At 35.8% G+C, this 22,047-nt stretch overlaps 1 protein-coding gene and 1 non-coding gene across 4 annotated transcripts in view; one reads left to right on the forward strand and one right to left on the reverse strand.

Annotated features, from left to right (window-relative positions):
• DIAPH2 (diaphanous related formin 2) overlaps positions 1-22,047 on the forward strand; it is a 953,573-nt gene that overhangs the window by 489,524 nt on the left and 442,002 nt on the right. The gene's annotated exons all lie outside the window — the stretch shown is intronic.
• On the reverse strand, positions 3,282-3,388 carry LOC139033230 (U6 spliceosomal RNA). Its single transcript, XR_011485852.1, has one exon. It is a non-coding gene; the product is annotated as a U6 spliceosomal RNA (small nuclear RNA).

Consider the following 22,047-nt stretch of genomic DNA (forward strand, 5'->3'; position numbering starts at 1 on the left):
TATGGTGTTAGAAAGTGTTCTAGTTTCATTCTTTTACAAGTGGTTGACCAGTTTTCCCAACACCACTTGTTAAAATGGTTGTCTTTCTTCCATTGTATATCCTTGCCTCCTTTGTTGAAGATAAGGTGTCCGTAGGTACGTGGATTTATCTCTGGGCTTTCTATTTTGTTCCATTGATCTATATTTCTGTCTTTGTGCCAATGCTATACTGTCTTGATGACTGTGGCTTTGTAGTAGAGCCTGAAGTCAGGCAGGTTGATTCCTTCAGTTCCATTCCTCTTTCTCAAGATTACTTTGGCTATTCGAGGTTTTTTGTATTGCCATACAAATTGTGAAATTATTTCTTATAGTTCTGTGAAGAATACCATTCGTAGGTTGATAGGTATTACATTGAATCTATAGATTGCTTTGGGTAGTATAGTCATTTTGACAATATTGATTCTTCCAATCCATGAACATGGTATATTTCTCCATCTATTTGTGTCCTCTTTGATTTCTTTCATCAGTGTTTTATAATTTTCTATGAATAGGTCTTTTGTTTCTTTAGGTAGATATACTCCTAAGTATTTTATTCTTTTTGTTGCAGTGGTGAATGGTATTTCCTTAATTTTTCTTTCTGTTTTCTCATTGTTAGTGTATAGGAATGCAAGGGATTTCTGTGTGTTAATTTTATATCCTGCAACTTTACTGTATTCATTGATTAGCTCTAGTAATTTTCTGGTAGAGTCTTTAGGGTTTTCTATGTAGAGGATCATGTCATGTGCAAACAGTGAGAGTTTTACTTCTTCTTTTCCTATCTGGATTCCTTTTATTTCCTTTTCTGCTCTTATTGCTGTGACCAAAACTTCCAAAACTATGTTAAATAGTAGTGGTGAGAGTGGGCACCTTTGTCTTGTTCCTGATTTTAGGGGAAATGCTTTCAATTTTTCACCATTGAGGATAATGTTTGCTGTGGGTTTGTCATATGTAGCTTTTATTATGTTGAGGTACGTTCCTTCTATTCCTGCTTTCTGGAGAGTTTTTATCATAAATGGATGTTGAATTTTGTCAAAGGCTTTTTCTGCATCTATTGAGATAATCATATGGTTTTTATCTTTCAATTTGTTAATGTGGTGTTATCACATTGATTGATTTGCAGATATTAAAGAATCCTTGCATTCCTGGGATAAAGCCCACTTTGTCATGATGTATGATCTTTTTAATATGTTGTTGGATTCTGTTTGCTAGAATTTTGTCAAGGATTTTTGCATCTATGTTCATCAGTGATATTGGCCTGTAGTTTTCTTTTTTTGTGGCATCTTTGTCTGGTTTTGGAATTAGGGTGATGGTGGCCTCATAGAATGAGTTTGGAATATTCCCTTCTTCAATTTTCTGGAAGACTTTGAGTAAGATAGGTGTTAGCTCTTCTCTAAATTTTTGGTAGAATTCAGCTGTGAAGCCATCGGGTCCTGGGCTTTTGTTTGCTGCAAGATTTCTGATTACAGTTTCAATTTCTGTGCTTGTGATGGTTCTGTTAAGATCTTCTATTTCTTCCTGGTTCAGTTTTGGAAAGTTATACTTCTCTAAGAACTTGTCCATTTCTTCCAAGTTGTCCATTTTATTGGCATAGAGCTGCTGGAAGTAGTCCCTTATGATCCTTTGTATTTCAGTGTTGTCTGTTGTGATCTCTCCATTTTCATTTCTAGTTTTGTTGATTTGGTTCTTCTCCCTTTGTTTCTTAATGAGTCTTGCTAATGGTTTGTCAATTTTGTTTCAAAAAGCCAGTTTTTAGCTTTGTTGATTTTTGCTATGGTCTCTTTTGTTACTTTTGCATTTATTTCTGCCTGATTTTTAAGATTTCTTTCCTTCTACTAACCCTGGGGTTCTTCATTTCTTCCTTCACTAGTTGTTTTAGGTGTCATGCTAGGTTATTTGACGTTTTTCTTGTTTCTTTATGTAAGCCTGTAATGCTATGAACCTTCCCCTTAGCACTGCTTTTACAGTGTCCCATAGGTTTTGGGTTGTTGTGTTTTTATTTTCATTCGTTTCTATGCATATTTTGATTTCTTTTTTGATTTCTTCTATGATTTGTTGGTTATTCAGAAGCGTGTTATTTAGCCTCCATATGTTTGAATTTTTAATAGTTTTTTTCCTGCAATTGAGATCCAGTCTTACTGCACTGTGGTCAGAAAAGATGACTGGAATGATTTCAATTTTTTTGAATTTACCAAGGCTAGATTTATGGCCCAGGATGTGATTTATTCTGGAGAAGGTTCCGTATGCACTTAAGAAAAAGGTGAAATTGATTTTTGGGGGGTGAAATGTCCTATAGTTATCAATTAGGTCTTGCTGGTCCATTGTGTCATTTAAAGTTTGTGTTTCCTTGTTAATTTTCTGTTTAGTTGATCTATCCATAGGTGTGAGTGGGGTATTAAAGTCTCCCACTATTATTGTGTTATTATTAATTTCCCCTTTCATACTCGTTAGCATTTGCCTTACATATTGCGGTGCTCCTATGATGGATGCATATATATTTATAATTATTATATCTTTTTCTTTGACTGATCCTTTGATCATCATGTAGTGTCCTTCTTTGTGTCTTTTCAGAGCCCTTATTTTAAAGTCTGTTTTATCTGATATGCGTATTGTGACTCCTGCTTTCTTTTGGTCTCTGTTTGCATGAAATATTTTTTTCCAGCCCTTCACCTTCAGTCTGTATGTGTCCCTTGTTTTGAGGTGGGTCTCTTGTATACAGCATATATAGGGGTCTTGTTTTGTATCCATTCAGCCAGTCTTTGTGTTTTGGTTGGGGCATTCAACCCATTTACATTTAAGGTAATTATTGATAGGTATGCTCCCATTGCCATTTACTTTGTTGTTTTGGGTTCGCGTTTATACAACCTTTCTGTGTTTCCTGTCTAGAGAAGATCCTTTAGCATTTGTTGAAGGGCTGGTTTGTTGGTGCTCAATTCTCTCAGTTTTTGCTTGTCTGTAAAGCTTTTGAAATCTCCTTTATATCTGAATGAGATCCTTGCTGGGTACAGTAATCTGGGTTGTAGGTTATTCTCTTTCATTACTTTAAGTATATCCTGCCATCCCCTTCTGGCCTGAAGAGTTTCTATTCATAGATCAGCTGTTATCCTTATGGGAATCCCTTTGTGTGTCATTTGTTGTTTCTCCCTTGCTGCTTTTAATATTTGTTCTTTGTGTTTGATCTTTGTTAACTTGCTTAATATGTGTCTTGGGGTGTTTCGCCTTGGGTTTATCCTGTTTGGGACTCTCTGGGTTTCTTGGACCTGTGTAAAAATATGGAATGCTTCAGGAATTTGCGTGTCATCCTTGTACAGGGGCCATGTTAATTTTCTCTGTATCATACCAGTTTTAGTATATGTGCTGCCAAAGTGAGCACTATTTACTTACTTTACTGTACTTTTTTATTTGATGTCTCTTTCTTTCTAAAGATGCAGAGCTCATGGAGGGTGGTTATTTTTTTATTCTAAATTTTATCCCCAGTGTCTATTGTATAAAAATTACTATTGAATGAAACATATGCAATTTGATTAAATAAAAGGATTTGTCATGATAGCTCAACATAAGTATTAGCATTTTTTAAGTGAGAGCATTTCATTTTTCACACATATAAAGGGTGTATTTTTACCATCAAAACTATTAGATGTATAATTGTAACATTTAACTATGGTTTATTTGCAAATATATAAAAGTGTATTGTTTCATATCAATATAAAATGAAAATTCACCTTCAAACATGGATTATAAATCAATATTTCACTCTTAATTTAAAACCAAGGATACTGTTGAAAATCACCGTAGATATACTGAAAGGCCCTATAGTAAAAATCAGTAAATCCTGGTCAGTAGTCTACACAGTTGGTTACCTGTGCTTTTACAGTTTAGATATATCCCTTGTGATTCAGAGAGATTTATTATTATTAATTCCATTTTGTAAATTAGGAAACAGCTCAGAGGTAAAGCATCTGCCTGCAATGCAGGAGACAAAGGAGACTCGCGTTCGATCCCTAGGTTCACAAGATCCCCTAGAGGAGAAAATGACAACCCTCTCCAGTATTCTTACTAGCAGAATCCCATGGATAGAGAAGCCTGGCGGGCTACAGTCCATGCAGTCGCAAAGAGTCGAACATGAAGTGAACATGGACGCACAGATGAAAGCCCAGTTAGGTTATGTAAGTTTTTACAAGATGAAAAAGCTAGTAAATGTCCAAGTTTGGGTTTAAATCTAGGTTTTCTGTGTTCAAAACCTTGCAACACACTGCCTCTCACTGTATTGTAACAGAATGTTTAGTTATACGTGGCTCATTTCAAGGAAGAGTTACAGAACCAACTCTGCCCCTTACAGAGTACTGAAAATGGGGGAAGTCACATGTGGATTTTCTTGCCTCTCCTGTAGATTGTAAAATGAGTAATCTTTCTTTTTTATTTTTCAAATTGGAACAGAAGTCATTGTAGGAATATTAATAGAATTCCTCTAAGAGATTATAATGTATCCAGGTAGTAGTACTTATTTATTTGTAATAAAATAGCATCTAGTAATCTAAACAATTATAGAGCAACCGCTTGCTTTGTATGTATAGGGTCTCATACCATATCAGTTTTGTGTAGGTAGAGTTGGCTGCTTTCCTCAATACATATTTTCTACAAATGAACATCTGTTCTCCAGAGAGTTGGCTTACCTCGGTTCACTCAGTATTGGAGGTGAGGTTAAAATCCCACTTTTCCTGGGACTCAAAAGTATTTGAGTGGCCTAAGGTATTTTTTTTTTTTAGAATTTGATGATGTCTTTTGGTTTACTCAGATACGCTTTTTCCTATAAGACAGTTTTTGGCATTATTTGGATTTGGGGGAGATGTGATTGATAATTTACTGAGAAGAAAATGACATTGAGGAAGATAATTTGTCTTGGAACAATTCCATGTAAGGGAAGATTATATTCTCTATCAAGAACAGGGTTGGATGGAATGTTAGTTCTCTTACCAAGCTTTCCTTTTTTTCCCCTGTGGGTCCTTTTAACTTTCCTTCAGTGAGCTCTTTGCAGCAAAGACTTTTCAGTTAGTGATCTCTGTGATTCATGGGTTATAATTAGTGATACAAGATCCAAAGCTACAGCAACATAGAGAGGAGCTGACTCATGTTACTTTGCATTTTAAAATGTTACCACATAATACAGTGATATATTGTATTATTTGTTCATAACTCATGAGCAGTAGACACAAACATCTCAAGTTAAGGGTTTGTCTGTGTCTCCTTATGTTACACTGAAGCAAGACCATTCACCATTGTTGACCTCTGAAATAACTAAGTAGCATAGAATGAGATAAGGACAGGATATCATTCTTAATTTTAAATGATTTCCTTTGTTCAGCGTATTTGATGGTTGACCTTTATTTAAATCCTTTGTTTTGTATTGTACTGTGGTTAATGGGCTCTCGTCTTTGAGAACCACTCAATGTTGAACCACTCAATGATAAAAAATGAATGTTGATCCCTTGTTGACTGTGTCCATGGTGACACTTAAGATTCAATTTCTGTAACTGTGTCAAGGGTTTTGTTTCCTGTACCTCTTCACTACAATCAATACACCCATATTTGTGATTTTTCAAAGAGCAAGTTTTGATATTGTCAGTAAGTGCTGAAATGTTTAAATTTATAGAACTCTATAAATTTGTTTGTTTAAAGACACAATTCTCCATAAGCTCTTTTAATTCCCATATGTTGTTCATTATATGTACTCAAGCACATACTATTAATCAGTGCATATGGACTTGTACTGGAGGAGGAAATGGCAACCCCTCCAGTATTCTTGCCTGGAGAATCCCGTGGACAGAGGAGCATGGTGGGCTGCTGTCCATAGGGTCGTACAGAGTTGGACACGACTGTAATGACTTAACATGCATGCAGGCATTGGAGAAGGAAATGGCAACCCACTCCAGTATTCTTGCCTGGAGAATCCCAGGGACGGAGGAGCCTGGTGTGCTGCCGTCTATGTAGTCATACAGAGTCAGACATGACTGAAGCGACTTAGCAGCAGCAGCAGTGGACTTGTACACATGCACAACTGTAATACTAAAAGATTGCTTCAGTCACCTTATTTCTCCAGTAACCAAGATGTGTGGATACTAGTTCAGAAATCCAATCCAGAGTCCTTGCCTCCAATGCCTTTCATGGAAAACTGAGCAAAACACAGGCTACTTCTGAGCTTCACTTTAAAAATAGAGCCCTCTAAGCATTGGAAAAATGTGAGCACATCTCCCGTATTTTGTAATCCCGTGAACACACTACCATGTGCTTCGAATATTGTCCTTCATTTTGAAATCTGTCTTCCCACTTCTAAGATGTAGGATGCATGGGTACTCAGTCGTGTCAGACTCTGTGACCCTCCAGGATTCTCTGTGCATGGTGATTCTCCAGGCAAGAATCCTGGAGTGGGTTAACACGCCCTCCTCCAGGGGATCTTCCTGATCCAGGTATGGAATCCATCTCCTATGTACCCTGCATATCAGGTGGATTTTTTAGCTGCCAAGCTATTGGGGAAACCCAAGATGCAGGGTACCTCCTGCTGCTGCTAAGTCACTTCAGTCGTGTCTGACTCTGTGCCACCCCATAGATGGCAGCCCACCAGGCTCCCGCGTCCCTGGAATTCTCCAGGCAGGAACACTGGAGTGTGTTGCCATTTCCTTCTCTAATGCGTGAAAGTGAAGTCGCTCAGTTGTGTCTGACTCTTCGATACCCCATGGACTGCAGCCCACCAGGCTCCTCCGTCCATGGGATTTTCCAGGCAAGAGTACTGGAGTGGGGTGCCATTGCCTTCTCTGAGGTGCAGGGTACTTAGTCTTTTTATCTCTAAGATACATATCTCAACTTTTCCAAATGGTTACAGCATTTTCCTGATTTATGTTAATGTGGAGTTGCTTTGTATCTTTCTTATTCACTGTAGCCTGCTTTACAGAATGGAGGTGAGGAAAAAGACTACCTGCTGTATCAGCAGGGGTAAAAGTATGTGATCACATTAGGCACAGGGATTAACCAGTTTTGTGGATGTGCTTCTTCAAATTGGTATAGTTATGAGAGAGTATGTCTATTGGAATACCTTTTTTGAAACCTTGAGCTCTGATGAAAAGAAACAAACTCACACTTTTATTCTCCTACTTGCCTCTAAAAATACAGAGTTCCCATGAGTTTATTTAAAGGTTTTTCTCTAAGTTGAAATATTCATTAATTTACATTCATTGCTGCAAATTAGGTAATACTTTAAATGTAACAGTTGTTTGTTTTCTCAGAATTTGATTGCATCTGTTTAGATATTATCACATTTGCAACACTATAGTTTAGGGTGTGTGAAAACTTCATTATATCCCCCAATTTTCAGTTTATTAAATTCTCTGGAGAATAGTAGTTTGAAAATGCAATTTATCTAATGCAGACGATTATTATTCCTTGTCAATGTTGACTGCTTTTAAAACATTTTTTTTCTCTCAGTATTTTTTTCTATTTTGCTTGTATATCTGAAAATGTTCTGTTCTCTAAATACACACACACACACCAAGACCTTTAAGTATAATTAGTATTGTGACTCCTGTGCTTCTATCCCTGGTTTTAACTTCTGTTACCATTAAATCTGCATCCCATATGTCCAGATAACTTGTTATGAGGGGTAATATGAGGATATATAGTATATATATTTACACTTGCCTTGTGAACTAGCTATGCCTATTTACTATACCCCCCTATGGAAACATATTATCTTTTTGATATGAAAAATATTTCAATTTTTGAAAGTTTTATATTAGTGGGAGGGTTGAGAAAAAGGAGTTAAAAGCCAGACCAAACTAAGGAGTGTGTGTGTGTCAGAGAGATTGAGAGATAAAATAAGAGAGAGGGAATGAAGGAGTGAGGAAGTTTCAGGGATGATTTTCAGAATTGGATGATCAGAGAGAAATAGAATCAGGTTAAATATTTCTTCTTACATGTTAACTGACTAACTTGTAAAGAGCTTTAAAAATGCAAAGTGAGAGGTGCCACATTATGCTCCTTATCTTCTACCAATAATAATTATTTAAAAAGCAAGCAATATAAATTTGTATATAGAACTATAGTGAGGGGTAAAATTTGTTTCCACTAGGGGACTTGTTTATGGCTTTATGACTCATTAAATACAGACTCATTTCAAGGAAATAAAAACAATGTATACATCTTTATTTCCTTTCATTTAAAAAATTGTATCCTCTTTCACTTATGTGAAATAAACAATCAGCTTAATACTGTGCCATAAAGATACTCATTGAAATCATTGTGACTAAACAATAATGGATATAGTTACCTCTTCTATTGGGTAGTGTGACTGGCAGAGTTGAATAATTTGCTAGTTTAGTAAAAAACCTTTTCTATTTTTATTTTTTGGTTCTTGATGAGTCTCCCATATATCAGGGTTGGCAATAAATAATTTCAGCACTGGAGCAGACCAAATAAATGATGATTTATGGGACTAGCTGTTGGTCTTACTAGGTTTGCCACAGAGGCTGTTTCTATAGAGGATTTAAATGAACCCAGCTGGCTTAGTATTCTGTGAATTGCTGTAGTCATTTTCTGAGTTTAATCTTATGACTGATTTTGTAATTCTCACAGTGGGGAAAAGTTGACAACATGAATAGCATTTAGTGAATATAATTAGGAAGTTTGGAAACAAATGCTTTTTTACCCTATAAAATCTCTGTTCGACGGGGATTTTGACCCTGTATGAGATTGTTTTCAGAATATGTGACTACTGTGCCTGAATGTGAGTGATAATCTTACAAACGAATTTCCTTGTCCAATGAAACCGTAGTAATGGAGGCATGGCAGAAATTTACAAAGGAGGGCTCCTGTCCATGGAAGGGAGTTTATAAGCAGTTAATATTCAAATAAAACTCTGAACATCCAAGTATTCCTATGATAATTTTACAAAATCTAAGAAATACACATCCAAGTATCCCTATGATAATTTTACAAAATCTAAGAAATACACACACACAGACACACACACATATAAATACTTTGGGGGCTTCCCTGGTGGCTCATTGGTAAAGAATCTGCCTGCCAATGCAGGAGACAAAGGTTTGATCCCTGGGTTGGGAAGACCCCCTGGAGGAAGGCATGGCAACCCACTCCAGTATTCTCGCTTGGAGAATCCGCATGCACAGAGGAGCCTGGTTGGCTATAGTCCATGGGGGTCACAAAAGAATTGGACATGACTTAGCAACTAAACAACGACAAGTAATACTTTTTAGCTAGTATTTGGGCAGCAAGCTGGCCACATTATTAATTATTTCCTGTGGAACCCCGTGCTAGATGCTTTGCAGGGATAGAGAGAAATAAAGCATACATCTCTAGTCCTTCACGACCTAATGAGCTGGTTGCCAAGTATAGCACATTATAATACTAAAACAAGAGACAGGGAAGAAAATAGGGAGAAATGTGGTGAAGAGAAGGAGGAGATGACTTTTATATAATAGCACATATATAAAATAATCTGTGTTGCTACAATTTTTGGTTAGCCACAAGATAATGAAGTACTCTTTTATATGGTAGCCAATACCGTAAAACTGCCCCTCTTCTTTAGAAACAAAAAACACAATGCCAGCCTTATTTATAACATGTGCTTTACTTCTCTCCTACAAACCAAAGCTTAGATATTGCATTCTTCCCTTCTGTCATGGGGAGATGCACAAAGACTTGTCATTCATTTTTTTCTTTCTATTTCTTCTTTTTTTAATCGGCCTTTTTAGAAAACTCTTCCCTTTTATGCTACAGAAGGAACATGTTTAAAACAACAGTTCATAAGTTTCTAACTGGTTTTATAATTGTTACTATTATTTAAAATCCGGGGCAGAATCAGTACCTGTTCAAAAACAGTAATATAATCGTCCACTCTATTACTGTTATGTGTCTGTATCCTTCCTTATTCACTAATTGGAGAAAAAATTAAGTAATGTTTCTTTTAATAAGAGATAGTCATGAGATTTTTCAGATAAATAAGACTGAAGAAAGTCACCATTAATGCTTTGTATGAAGGATCTCTCTTTGAAATCCAGGCAACTAAGTGGGAGAAAATATAGATGTATGCTATGCTGAGTTTGAATAGTTAGAAGGAACTCAGTTTTTAAAATTCAAGCAAATAGCTAGATACTTAAATTATTTTTTTTCTTTTATTGAAATATAGTTGATTTACAGTGTTGCATTAGGTTTAGGTGTATGCAAAATGTGATTCATATATATGTATATATATATGTATATGTATTCATTTTTAGATTCTTTTCCCATATATAGTATTACAGAATATTGAGTATAGTTCCCTGTGCTATACAGTAGATGCTTGATGGTCTATTATATATATATTAGTGTGTATTTCTTAATCCCAAATGGCTTTTTAGATACTTAAATTAAATAGAATATTTTACTTTGGAACCTGTGTTGAGGGAGGTTGTAAAGCATTGTAAGCTATTCAGAAATTTAGGGAGAGATGCTGATGAAGATTCTAAGAATTTTACATCAATCACAATCTGGCTTATTCCGTTCTTTTCTCAAGTTTCAGGATTCATGAAATATATAAGAAAGGCCTGGGTACTTGTCAGTTTCTGAAGGAATCTCCTTAGGACTTTGTTTGTTGTGTTAATTATTTCAAAAGTAAAATGTGTTCACACTAAAGAGAGATTTCAACTTAACTGGTAATTTTTAAAGTAATTTACCAAAGTATAATTGACATACTATCAGATTTACTCATTTTTTAGTATACAGTCTGATGAATTTTGTTGTTTGTATACAGCTGTGTAACCTTCACTGCAGTCAAGACATGAAACAGTTTTAACCACCTGTGATTTGGTCATGCCCTTTTGCAGTCAGTCCCTACTCCCAGCTCCAGGCAATACTTCTTTGCATTCTGTCACTATAGTTTTAACTTTTTCTACAATTTCATATAAACAAAATCATTCAGTAATGTAATCTTTTCTGTTACTTTGCATTTGGTGTGGCTTTCACTTAGCATAATGTTGTGACATGTATCAGTAGTTCATTTCTATTACTGAATAATATTCCACCACATTTCCATTCATTGATGGGAATTTAGGTTGTTTCTAATTTTTGTATATTACAAATAATACTGCTCTTAATATTCATGTGCAAGACAGAATATTCCTTTATCTTGGGTAAATATCTAGGACTGGGAGTGTTATATCTTATAGAAAGTAAGCTTTAAGTTTAAAAGAAACCGTTTTCCAAGGTATGTGTACCATTTTATATTCTTGTGCTGTGCTTAGTCACTCAGTCGTGTCCAATTCTTCGTGATCCTGTGGACTGCAGCCTGCCAGGCTCCTCTGTCCATGGTGATTCTCCAGGCTAGAATCCCGGAGTGGGTTGCCATGCCCTCCTCCAGGGTATCTTCCCAACCCAGGGATCAAACCCAGGTCTCCCGTATTTCAGGCGGATTCTTTACCAGCTGAGCTACCAAGGAAGCCCATTTTATACTCATACCTAAAATTAAATTAATCACAATGAGATATCATTTCATATCCATTAGATGGGCAAAAATTTTTAAATTCTGATAATAATATGAGTGAATAAGAATGTGTGTCAAAGGGAACTATTGATGAGAGTGTGATTTGTTACCTCTGTTTTGGAAAACAGTTTCATATGATTTAGAAATGTTGAAGATACCATAAATGTCGCCCCTAGTATATTCTCTAAATAAGCTCTTACATAAGGGCTCTGGAGACTTGTACAAGAATAATCACTATCAACAGAGTAAAAAGATAACCTGCAGAATGGATGAAAGTATTTGTAAATCATATATCTGATAAAGCATAACTCCTACAAATGAACAACAGCAAACACAAGCAACCTAATTCAAAAATGGGCAAAAGACTTTAATAGACATTTTTCTATAGAAAATGGCCAATCAGCACATGAAAATATGCTCAGCATCATTAATCATTAGGGAAATCTGGATCAAAACTATAATGAAATACCACTTCATATCCATTAGGATAGCTACTTTCTTAAAAAAAAAAAAAAAAGAAACAACAGAAAACAAACATATTAGAAAGGAAATGGAGGAACTGGAACTTTTGTACAATGGCTTGTGTGAATGTAAAATGGCTTGTGTGATAATAGCCCCTGTGGAAAACAGTATGGTAGTTACTAAAAAAGTTAAACATGGAATTACCGTATTATGCCACATTCCACTTCTATATGTAAACATAAAGGAATTGAAAGCAGAGACTTGAACATATATTTGCATACTGATTATTCATAGTAGCATTATTCAAAATGGCCAAAGGTGGTAACAACCCAAGTGTCCACTGACAGATGAATGAATAAATAAAATATGCTATATACATACACTGGGCTATTAATCAACCTTTACAGAAAGGAAATCTGGTATATCCTACAGCATGGATTAATCTTGAAGACATTATGCTAAGTGTGATAAGCGAGACACATTAGGACAAATATTGATAATCCCACTTAATTGAGGTATATAACAAACAAATTCATAGAGACAGAAAGCAGAGTAATGGTTGCTAGCAGGTAGAACAGAAAGAAGAATGGGGAATTATTGTTTAATGGGTGCAGAATGTGAGCATGGGAAAAAGTTCTGGAGGTGGACATTGGTTATGCTTGCATAACAACGTTGAATGTACTTAACACCACTTAACTATACAGTTAAAAATGGTTAAAATGGCAAATTGTATGTGTATTATAACACAATAATATTCACAACAGCATTATCTATAAGAATATCTGTAATAATGACTCCCTCACCCCTCTAAGAATGGAAACTAGATAACAGAAATGGTCAGCATGAGACTATACCTAAAGTATATTCATGTGGTGGAATAGTATACAGTCATGAAAAAGAATGACAGAGGATAGCTAATTATGTAACTCATCCCTAAACAGTGGTTGCACAGATTCTAATTATAATTTGGCAATATTGCATAACTTAGGCCTTAAAAGTTGTTCTTAAATAGCTTAAGTAGTTGTTCTTAAAGCCACTAATGTCACACCTCCAAAAGTCATTTATTTACACCATATATAGATAGCAATATTAGTTATATACACCTATTTGGTGGTGGTGATGAACAGGAAAAACATAAACAAACCCAAAATTCCTTCATTTGTTTTCAAACCTCATGCATATAAAACAATTTTGTTAAGTAAAATTCTCATGACAATAAAAGTTGCAAATTTTAGTTAAATGCTTTAACCATTTCTGAGAGGAAACCACTGAAGACCTTAGGGATATTCGTGTCTGTAAAGTATTTCTATACCAATTTAGAATAACTTGATTTTTGTTCAAAACTAGTCTCAGAAGAACTTCCATTTGGTAAACCTATAGGCAGGTTGATTAAGAGCACTTGAAAGTGCCAGAACAGCTTTAGTTTTTAAAGTATAGACATGATTCATTAATTCTTTCTGGTCTTGCCTCAAATGAGGACAAATGGTTGTTGATTTGCCACTGGTGCTGACTACTTCAGGCTAATGCATATGCAGAGTATTCTCCTTGAATAAGTAAGTAGGGATAGAAGGAAAAATGCTGAGAGGTGGAGCAGGAAGAACAAGAAAGCAAAATTTGTCTTCTCTTGAAAACTGACATCACCACTGCCCTGCTGGGCCAGAAGGTGGCAATTGAGATGAGTCTTTATGCCATTTAATGTTGTCATGGTTTTCAAGTTTAAGCTCTCCTTTCACAGACTGCTGCTATAAATGAAGCAAACAAGTGTAAAACTCTTAAATTGTTTGACTTTAACACAACTGATATTATCTGTTCCCTTTTTTTTTAATACTATTGTAGTACTCAAATAAAGAATGTTAAAAGAAAAAAGGACAGTCACATTTCCATAAAGAATTAAGACATCTTTCTACTGTATATTACATTTGGCTGAATTAGTGTCAGCCTTGGTCATGTAGCACCAGGAAAGCATTTGGGGTGAGAGTTAGAAATAAAGCCAGGAAAGCATGTATGAAACTTGTCTGGTCGTCGCTACAGAGCTAATATCTTTATGGTAATTGCAATCCTTAAAAATACATTATCTTTCTCAATGTTATTGCAGCGTGTGGTGGTATTGAAGAAAGCAATAATTTGTAAACAACCCTTGGCAGAGAGCTCAGAACTTAATTTTGCTTAAATAAAGGAGACAAACATTAGAATTCATGTGCTGTACCAGGACTGGCACACAATAGCAGTTGTTTTGATATATGCACTGGAGCATTCATGATTGCTTAAATATTAACTGTTCCATGAATATAAAAATATAATAGGGAAAAAGAAGCCATGATTAGGGAACATTTCTGCTAAAAGAAATGAAGTTGAATGATCTGATCATATTGGTAGTCTAGCTGGGTTTATTCCAATGAATCTACCATATTCCTTCACTGCTTTTCTCTACATCCTTTCTTTCCAAGGACAGTTCAATATAAACGTGGATCCTGTTGTGTTGCTGTCTGTCAGAGCTCTTTCCCTGATGCAGAGGGATTAGGTGTTTCTGAGTTTTCCTGAGTAAAGGACCTGTTGATAAGTTTGCTGAGTTTCATTGTGGCCATTTGTATAAACACGAGGGGAGAAAGGAACAGGCATGTCTAGAAAGGCCTTCCTTCTGATATAATCTAGAGACATGAAATTTATCTCACATTGAAGTTTTTTTTCTATTCAAAAATATTTGATATATATGATATTATATAAATTCCAGGTCTACAATATACTGATTCACAATTTTTAAAGGTTATATTCCATTTATAGTTATTTTAAAATATTTGGTATATTCCCCCTGTTGTACAATATATCTTTGTAGCTTATTTTATACATAATAGTTTGTACCTGTTAGTCCCATCACCCTTGTTGTACCCTTCCCCCTCCCAACTGATAACCATTAGTTTATTCTCTAGATCTATGAGTCTGCTTCTTTTCTGTTATATTCACTACTTTGTTGTATTTTTATATTCCACCACATTGAAGTTTTAATATTTTTAAACCTGCTTAAATATGTCATGGCATTTGTTTACTTAGAGCCAGTACACATTAGCCTAGAAATTAGAACTGGTGAAATACATTCATAAGGCAAGACTTTTTGTGGAAAGCATTGAAACCTGATGTCTTGCATTGAAATTTGTTGCTCTAATCCAAAATTCTTGAGCAAATATTTCAACAGTAATTCAGATTTGCCAATAAGAAGTGAGTTTTGCAGCTTGAATTACAGTTGGAAGGCATGAAGGATCTTCTGAGTTGTCTAGCCCATCACCCTGATAATACAGGGACGATAAGACACACTGCAGCATCATGTAGCTGTATTTTGGGTTTTTTTTTTTTTTGCATTTATTTTTATTATTTGGAGGCTAATTACTTTACAATATTGTAGTCATTTTTGCCATACAGTGACATGAATCGTAGCTGTATTTTCAATACACTTTTAGGTGAAGGATGAGGGAGAGTTTTAAAGACCTATGAACAGTGTATTTACAATCTTCACAGCTTTGGACATACTGTTTGGGTCATCAGTTCTTAGATGAGTAGATGGTAAGTTCTGATACTAATCAGTCTCATTTTTAATATAAATTAATCAAGAATATTCAGAGTGATTGTGTCCTTCAGATGTCACAGATTTCTAGAAAATTCCTCTTAAGTTGTAAATTAATAGTAAGCTTTGGAGTTATGTTGGCACTTCAACTTTTTATATGTGGAAGTAGTTATGAGAGGGCCCTGGCAAACATCTTGTCTAGAAATTTCCTTTGAAGAAGTCTAGTGGTTTTCAAACTTTAGCATGCCTTAATCACCTGGAGGTGCTATCAGGATTTTTTGGCCAATATATTAAAACATATACTGATGGACGCCTACACTTCAAGTTTCTGATTTAGTCAATTTCATGCATGGCCCTCATTTTTGCATTTTGATCATGTTCATAGGTGATGCTGAATCTATTGATTCAGGAACCATGGTTTGAGAATGAGTGAAATAGCCAATGCCTATCCATTTTCCTTCTTGTGATTTTCAATGTTTATTTCTTCCATTGCCTAATCCCCACAGCCTTAATTATGTTGAACTTGCTGAGGACGAGTAATCATAATAATCTTTGTTACTGGCTTCACCATTTTCCAGCTGCCAGCTCTGCTGCCCCCTCTATTATCTAGCTATTTGTTACCCATAATCAATATTTTTAATAAATTACCTTACATATTACCTTCTCTTTCTGGTTATCCAGTCTTTTTTAAGTTTGCACCACTGGCAACGTATTGAAACTGTGCATGAAGGTCATGGAAAATTTCTCTAATCGTCAAGTCAATTCTCAATATCTTTGTGCTCTCTGTAGCATGTATTCATTCAACAAAGATTTACTGAACAAAATTATATTTTTTCTTCTTTCTTAAGGAGTTCACAGTTTGGCAGGTGAGACTCCTTGTGTAAACAAAATGATATGTTGTGGAAAAAATCCTTTAACTAGAGTTTTTATAAATCACTATGAGAAAATAAAAACAAAATTTATTAATTCTGTTCAGGAAAGTTCACAGTGGATCGTTAGCACTACTGTCCCTGAATGACCCCATCCCCCAGTCCCATCACCTTCATCACCCTTGATGCTTGTCCAGAATGTGATAGACACCCAGTGTTCATAAGTTACCATGTTGTATTCTGGCACCAACTTTTGACCAAGGTCAAGTTACTTAAGTACTCTAGACCTGGTTCCTTACCTATAAAATGGGCTTGTTAATAACTGAATGTTTTGATGATATTTTTAAAGAAAAGATGACACATTTGAAGCACTTATCAAAGTACCTGGCCCATAGGCACATGATAGATAGGTTAGAAATGTTGGTTCTCCTCCCCCTTAAAGGGGGTGTAGGCTACTACCACATGATGAAGGAAGAAGATATTTTAGGTCAAAAAGAACATAAGAAAAGGAATGGAAACCTTCACCCATTCATGCATTCAGTAAATATTAAGTGCCTGTTATTTGCCAGCCATTGTTCTAGATGCTGAGTATATAAAAGTGAACAAAGCAGACCAAAAAATTCCCTCTACTTGTGTAGCTGACATTGTGCCAGAGAGAGACAGATAATTGAAAAAAAGTATTTTTATTATAATAAAAAATAATAAAATATTTAAAAATAAGTAGTATATTTGTGATGATTGCTGTGGAGAAAAATATAAGAGGGAAAGAGGTAAGAGATGTTTTGAGAGCGGATTGCAATTTTTGATAGAGTAGCTAGAAAAGAACATAATGAGAAAGTGACTTTTGAGTATAGATCTTGAAAGATGAGAAGGAGCTAGCCATTCTGGTGAATAAAAGTGAAAACTTCCAGGCAGAGAAAAAGTGCAGGCACAGGCTTTGAGTGAGACACATGCCTGGTAAATTCAAGGAGCAACAGAATGGAGGTCAAGCATAGCTCAAGGGGGCTGGTGAGGGATAATAGCTAGAGATAAGATCTCAATGGTAATGGTGGTCCAGGTCACAGAGGGACTATTAGATTATGGTAATGACTTATTCTGTATGAAGATAGGAAGCTAGAGTAGATTCTTATCACTTCTAATCTAGATGATGATCCTGGTCATGATAATAGACTATCTTATTAAATTCTACAAGTCTTATCTGATGCCTATTTTATGGATGAGAAAGCTGAGACATAGAGTATTTAGGTCACTTGCCCAAGGTCACACAAGTAGTGAATGGTATAGAGAGTGAAGGTTCAAACCTAGTATTGTCTGAATCTAAAGTCTGTGCTCATAACTATTCTGATTAGAAATGTGAACCTCTTTATATGAGTTGTAGAGAACCATTATTGTTTTGAAGGAAGAGAATGTCATGGTCATATGGATGTTTAAGAAGCATTATTATATAGGATAAAATGAAGCAGACAGAATGGAATGGCTATGACCACCTTCCATAGATTAGCTCCACAGAGCTACCACTTAACGATTAAAAAAAGAACTGCTACCTCCTTCTCAAAGCCAGCTTACTCTAGAGAGTTGCCGCATTCTCAATATAACCATTCTTTTTTTTTCCTCTTTATTTTTTTCTCTCTTTTTTAAAAAAATTTAATTGGAGGCTAATTACTTTACAATACTTTGGTGGTGTTTGCCATACATTCACATGAATTAGCCATGGGTATATATGTGTTCCCCATCCTGACCCTCCCTCCCACCTCCGTCCCCATTCAATCCCTCAGGGTCATCCCAGTGCACCAGCCCTGAGCACCCTGTCTCATGCATCGAACCAGGACTAGCAATCTATTTCACATATGATAATATACATGTTTCAATGCTATTCTCTCAAATCATCCCACCCTCGCCTTCTCCCACAGAGTCCAACAGTCTGTTCTTTACATCTGTGTCTCTTTTGCTGTCTTGCATATAGGGTCATCATTACCATCTATCTAAATTCCATATATATGCATTAATAAACTGTATTGGTGTTTTTCTTTCTGACTTACTTCACTCTGTATAATAGGCTCCAATTTCATACTCTTCATTAGAACTGATTCAAATGCATTCTGTTTAATAGCTGAGTAATATTCCATTGTGTATATGCACCACAGCTTTCTTATCCATTCGTCTGCTGATGCACATCTAGGTTGCTTCCATGTCCTGGCTATTGTAAACATGGCTGCGATGAACATTGGGGTGCATGTGTCTCTTTCAGTTCTGGTTTCCTCAGTGTGTATGCCCAGCAGTGGGATTGCAGGGTCGCATGGTAGTTCTATTTCCAGTGCAACCATTCTTTTAATCACCCATAGTTAAAACTTTTGGTGTCTAATCTTTCCCTTTCTGTCATCCCAGGTATTTCTTTTCAGTGGCTTAATCTTGTTTGTCTTCACAGTGTGTCTTAAATTTGTCCTTTTTCTGCATTTTTTTTTTCATGTACTCATTATCATTTTAGCTATATCAGTCCTTGACACTTTCTACAAAATTACTCTTCTACGTCATCCCCTTTCTGTATAACTTTGTGTTTTCTAGTAAATGCTAGGCTTTTGGGGCTTTGGAAGTACCATTTATTGTTTATCTCTGATCCCTAGTGTCCAACCCATACTGAATCATTGAATGTAATTCTACATTCATAATTGCTTTGGTGCTAACCTGTCTCCCCTTATAAATGTTTAGTGCTTCATTTCCCAAGGGGATGTTGTGACTTTGTTCTGGCATTCCCTCTCATATAACTCACAATAGATACGGTGTCCTGAAAAAATCTGGACTTTGTGGTCAATATCTCTGTATGTGTATGTATGTATATGTGTGTGTGTGTGTGTGTGTACACATGTGTACACATGCACACAGAACAAGAGTATAGTTTAATTTAGAAGAACTGTTCTATGGCCTACACAGGTGGAAATTTATGTGGAGTAAAATCTTCATTCAGAAACATTGATTGCCTCCCTAGGTATGTACTACGATGCTCCTCGGGACTGTGGATAATAAATATTAGTGAAACAGGGTTTCTTCCCTTGAAAGAGCTCATACTGACTGGAAGAAAGTACTGTGTTGAAATGTTTATAGTGAAGGAACATAGCAAAGGAAGGAATAAATTATTCCTTAGCGGGGTCTTCAGAAAGGAAGGAGTACTTGAGTACTCTTGAAATTTGAGTAGGTATTCACTTGGCAGATAGAGTAAAGAGGAGGAGAGTCTATAGAGAGCCAAGATGTACAAAAGCACAGTGGTGTGACAGTGAATGGTATGCTCAAGCAGTTGTAATCAGACTGAAGAGAAGGGTAGGTACCAGAAAGCAGCAGGGGACACATTAGAAAGGTAGGCAAGGGTCAGCTGAGAAAGGGCCTTAAATGCAAAACCAAGAAGTTGGTATGATTTTCTAGTAGCTGAAGGGAGACTTTGAAGTGGAAACTTTGAATGGGTTCTAATCCTAACAAAATTAAACATTTAAAAACTAACATTTGTGTGGCAAGGTTAAATGAACTGAAACAGTCTGATTTAAGAGCAAAGGACACCTGAGAAAGGGAGCTTTCACTCTTTGAGAGGTGTTATACAGAGGATAGTGACCAGTTATTTTCAGTTTCCACTGACGACAGAGCAAGAAGAAATAGACTTAAATCTCAGGAAAAGGGAAAATTACCTATCGAAGGGGTCCTTCGCAGAAAGATTGAGTGTGACTGACATAGATGATTAAAATGTTGTTGGCTCAGGCACTCTGGCTGTGTGCTGCCTTCTGTGTGTTCAGTCCACCTGATTTCAAAAATAGGGTGAAGACTGCAGGTTTTCAGGCTCAAATGACAGTGTTCAAAATAAATCTTTTATGAGGCAATTGGTTATTCAGATTGTTTTGCTATCTCCCTAGCTAAAGTTTTGGAAATGTATTTGAACACATCACATATAAATAGTATCTTTCATAATATAACACTCCTGTTTATTAGGGGAAAAAAGAATGGTCAGAATTTGCTAGAGAAATGTGTTCATCTGTTGCAGGTATTTTGTATTCATGTACCATTTCAGAAGTTATTAAAGATTAGTTAGATACAGTTAATATAAATTCAGTTATTAATCTTTATGTGTAACATTTATTGATCAGATGATTATAATTAAAATCACTATGTGGTTTATTAACTGGCACTTAATCAGTGAATATAGTGAATTGCTCTATTTTTATTGCTATCATTCACTGATAACTCACTTTATTAAGATATTATAAAATGTTTTTAGTGTTTTCAAATAATTCCAATTTCTGGAGCTACTTGTCATTATATTGTTTGAAAATATGTACAAGACAGAGGATTATAGGGTGGCCATTTTGTTCATCCTTTTGCATGTTGTACTGAGTTAACCTGATATCAAAACAGTCAATTTTATTTATTAATAAACTAACCCAAACACTTTGGAAGTGATTTTGAACATACTCAGGTTACCTTTATACTACCCCAGGAGATGTCTATAGCTAGCGAGTACACTTGGAAGAGCAAATTATTGGATAAATGCCTTTAGCCATTAGAAGTGATGAAGGTGAATGGTCTTAGCTGCCTTCTGTACTTGACATTGAACCATTCAGTAGATCCTGAGAGAGACGATGACTAATGTGTGGATGGTGTAGACACAGTAAGAGACATTGAAGACTTGATAATACAAGGTAAATATACTTTAATATGCAAAGATGCTTTGCCCTTATGTTTTAACATTATATATTCATTTTTAAATGATTTGTCTAAGTTTCATGGACATAGAGAAAAATTTTTAAAAGACCACATATTTGTCCTGACTATTCCCTGTCAGTTTGAAACCACAAGATAGACTCTTGTTGTAAGGTTATTTAAAAAATAAACATTTCAGTACAGATTTAGCAAGTTATCTCCCATACCAACTGAAATATTTCTCAGCTTGACAAGATAGGCATATGGTCATCTTTGTCCATGCCTTGAAGGCAATGTTAGAATTCTAGAAAAGTCATGCAACGCTGTTGACTACTCTTTCTGATTCCGATAAAGATATTTAACTGAAATGTTACACTTCACTTCTGAGAATTCTTAAAATTAAGCACTAATAAGCATGCTTGTCAAAAAGGGAGTTTTTAAATCACCCACAAGGTTGCCATACGAGCACAGTGCTATTTTTCTATTCTTGTGTTTTCATTTCCAGGATTGGCTCTGTGCATTTTTAGAAAGAAAATTGATATACTTCTACAGTGTGGTGTCCTAAAAAATTGCATGGGTTTTCATTGTTAGGCTCTGTGTTTGTCTCTCTGTGTGTAAATAGTTTCTCTCCATAGATTTCATAAAATACAGATCAATTTCCCTTCCTTTAGGAAGAAGTGCTGTCAATTTCTTTAAGTACCTAGTGTTTTTCAGTGCACCTCAGTCGCTTAGTCATATCCGACTCCATGCGACCTCATGGATTGTAGCAAGCCAGGCTTCCCTGTTAATCACCAACTCCTGGAGCCTACTCAAACTCATGTCCATCACATCATTGATGCCATTCAACGATCTCTTCCTCTGTCATCCCTTCTGCTCCTCCCTTCCATCTTTCCCAGCATCAGGGTCTTTTCCAATGAGTCGGTTCTTCACATCAGGTGGCA

The sequence above is a fragment of the Odocoileus virginianus genome, chromosome X (assembly GCF_023699985.2).
Source record: "Odocoileus virginianus isolate 20LAN1187 ecotype Illinois chromosome X, Ovbor_1.2, whole genome shotgun sequence".
Taxonomy (NCBI): domain Eukaryota; kingdom Metazoa; phylum Chordata; class Mammalia; order Artiodactyla; family Cervidae; genus Odocoileus; species Odocoileus virginianus.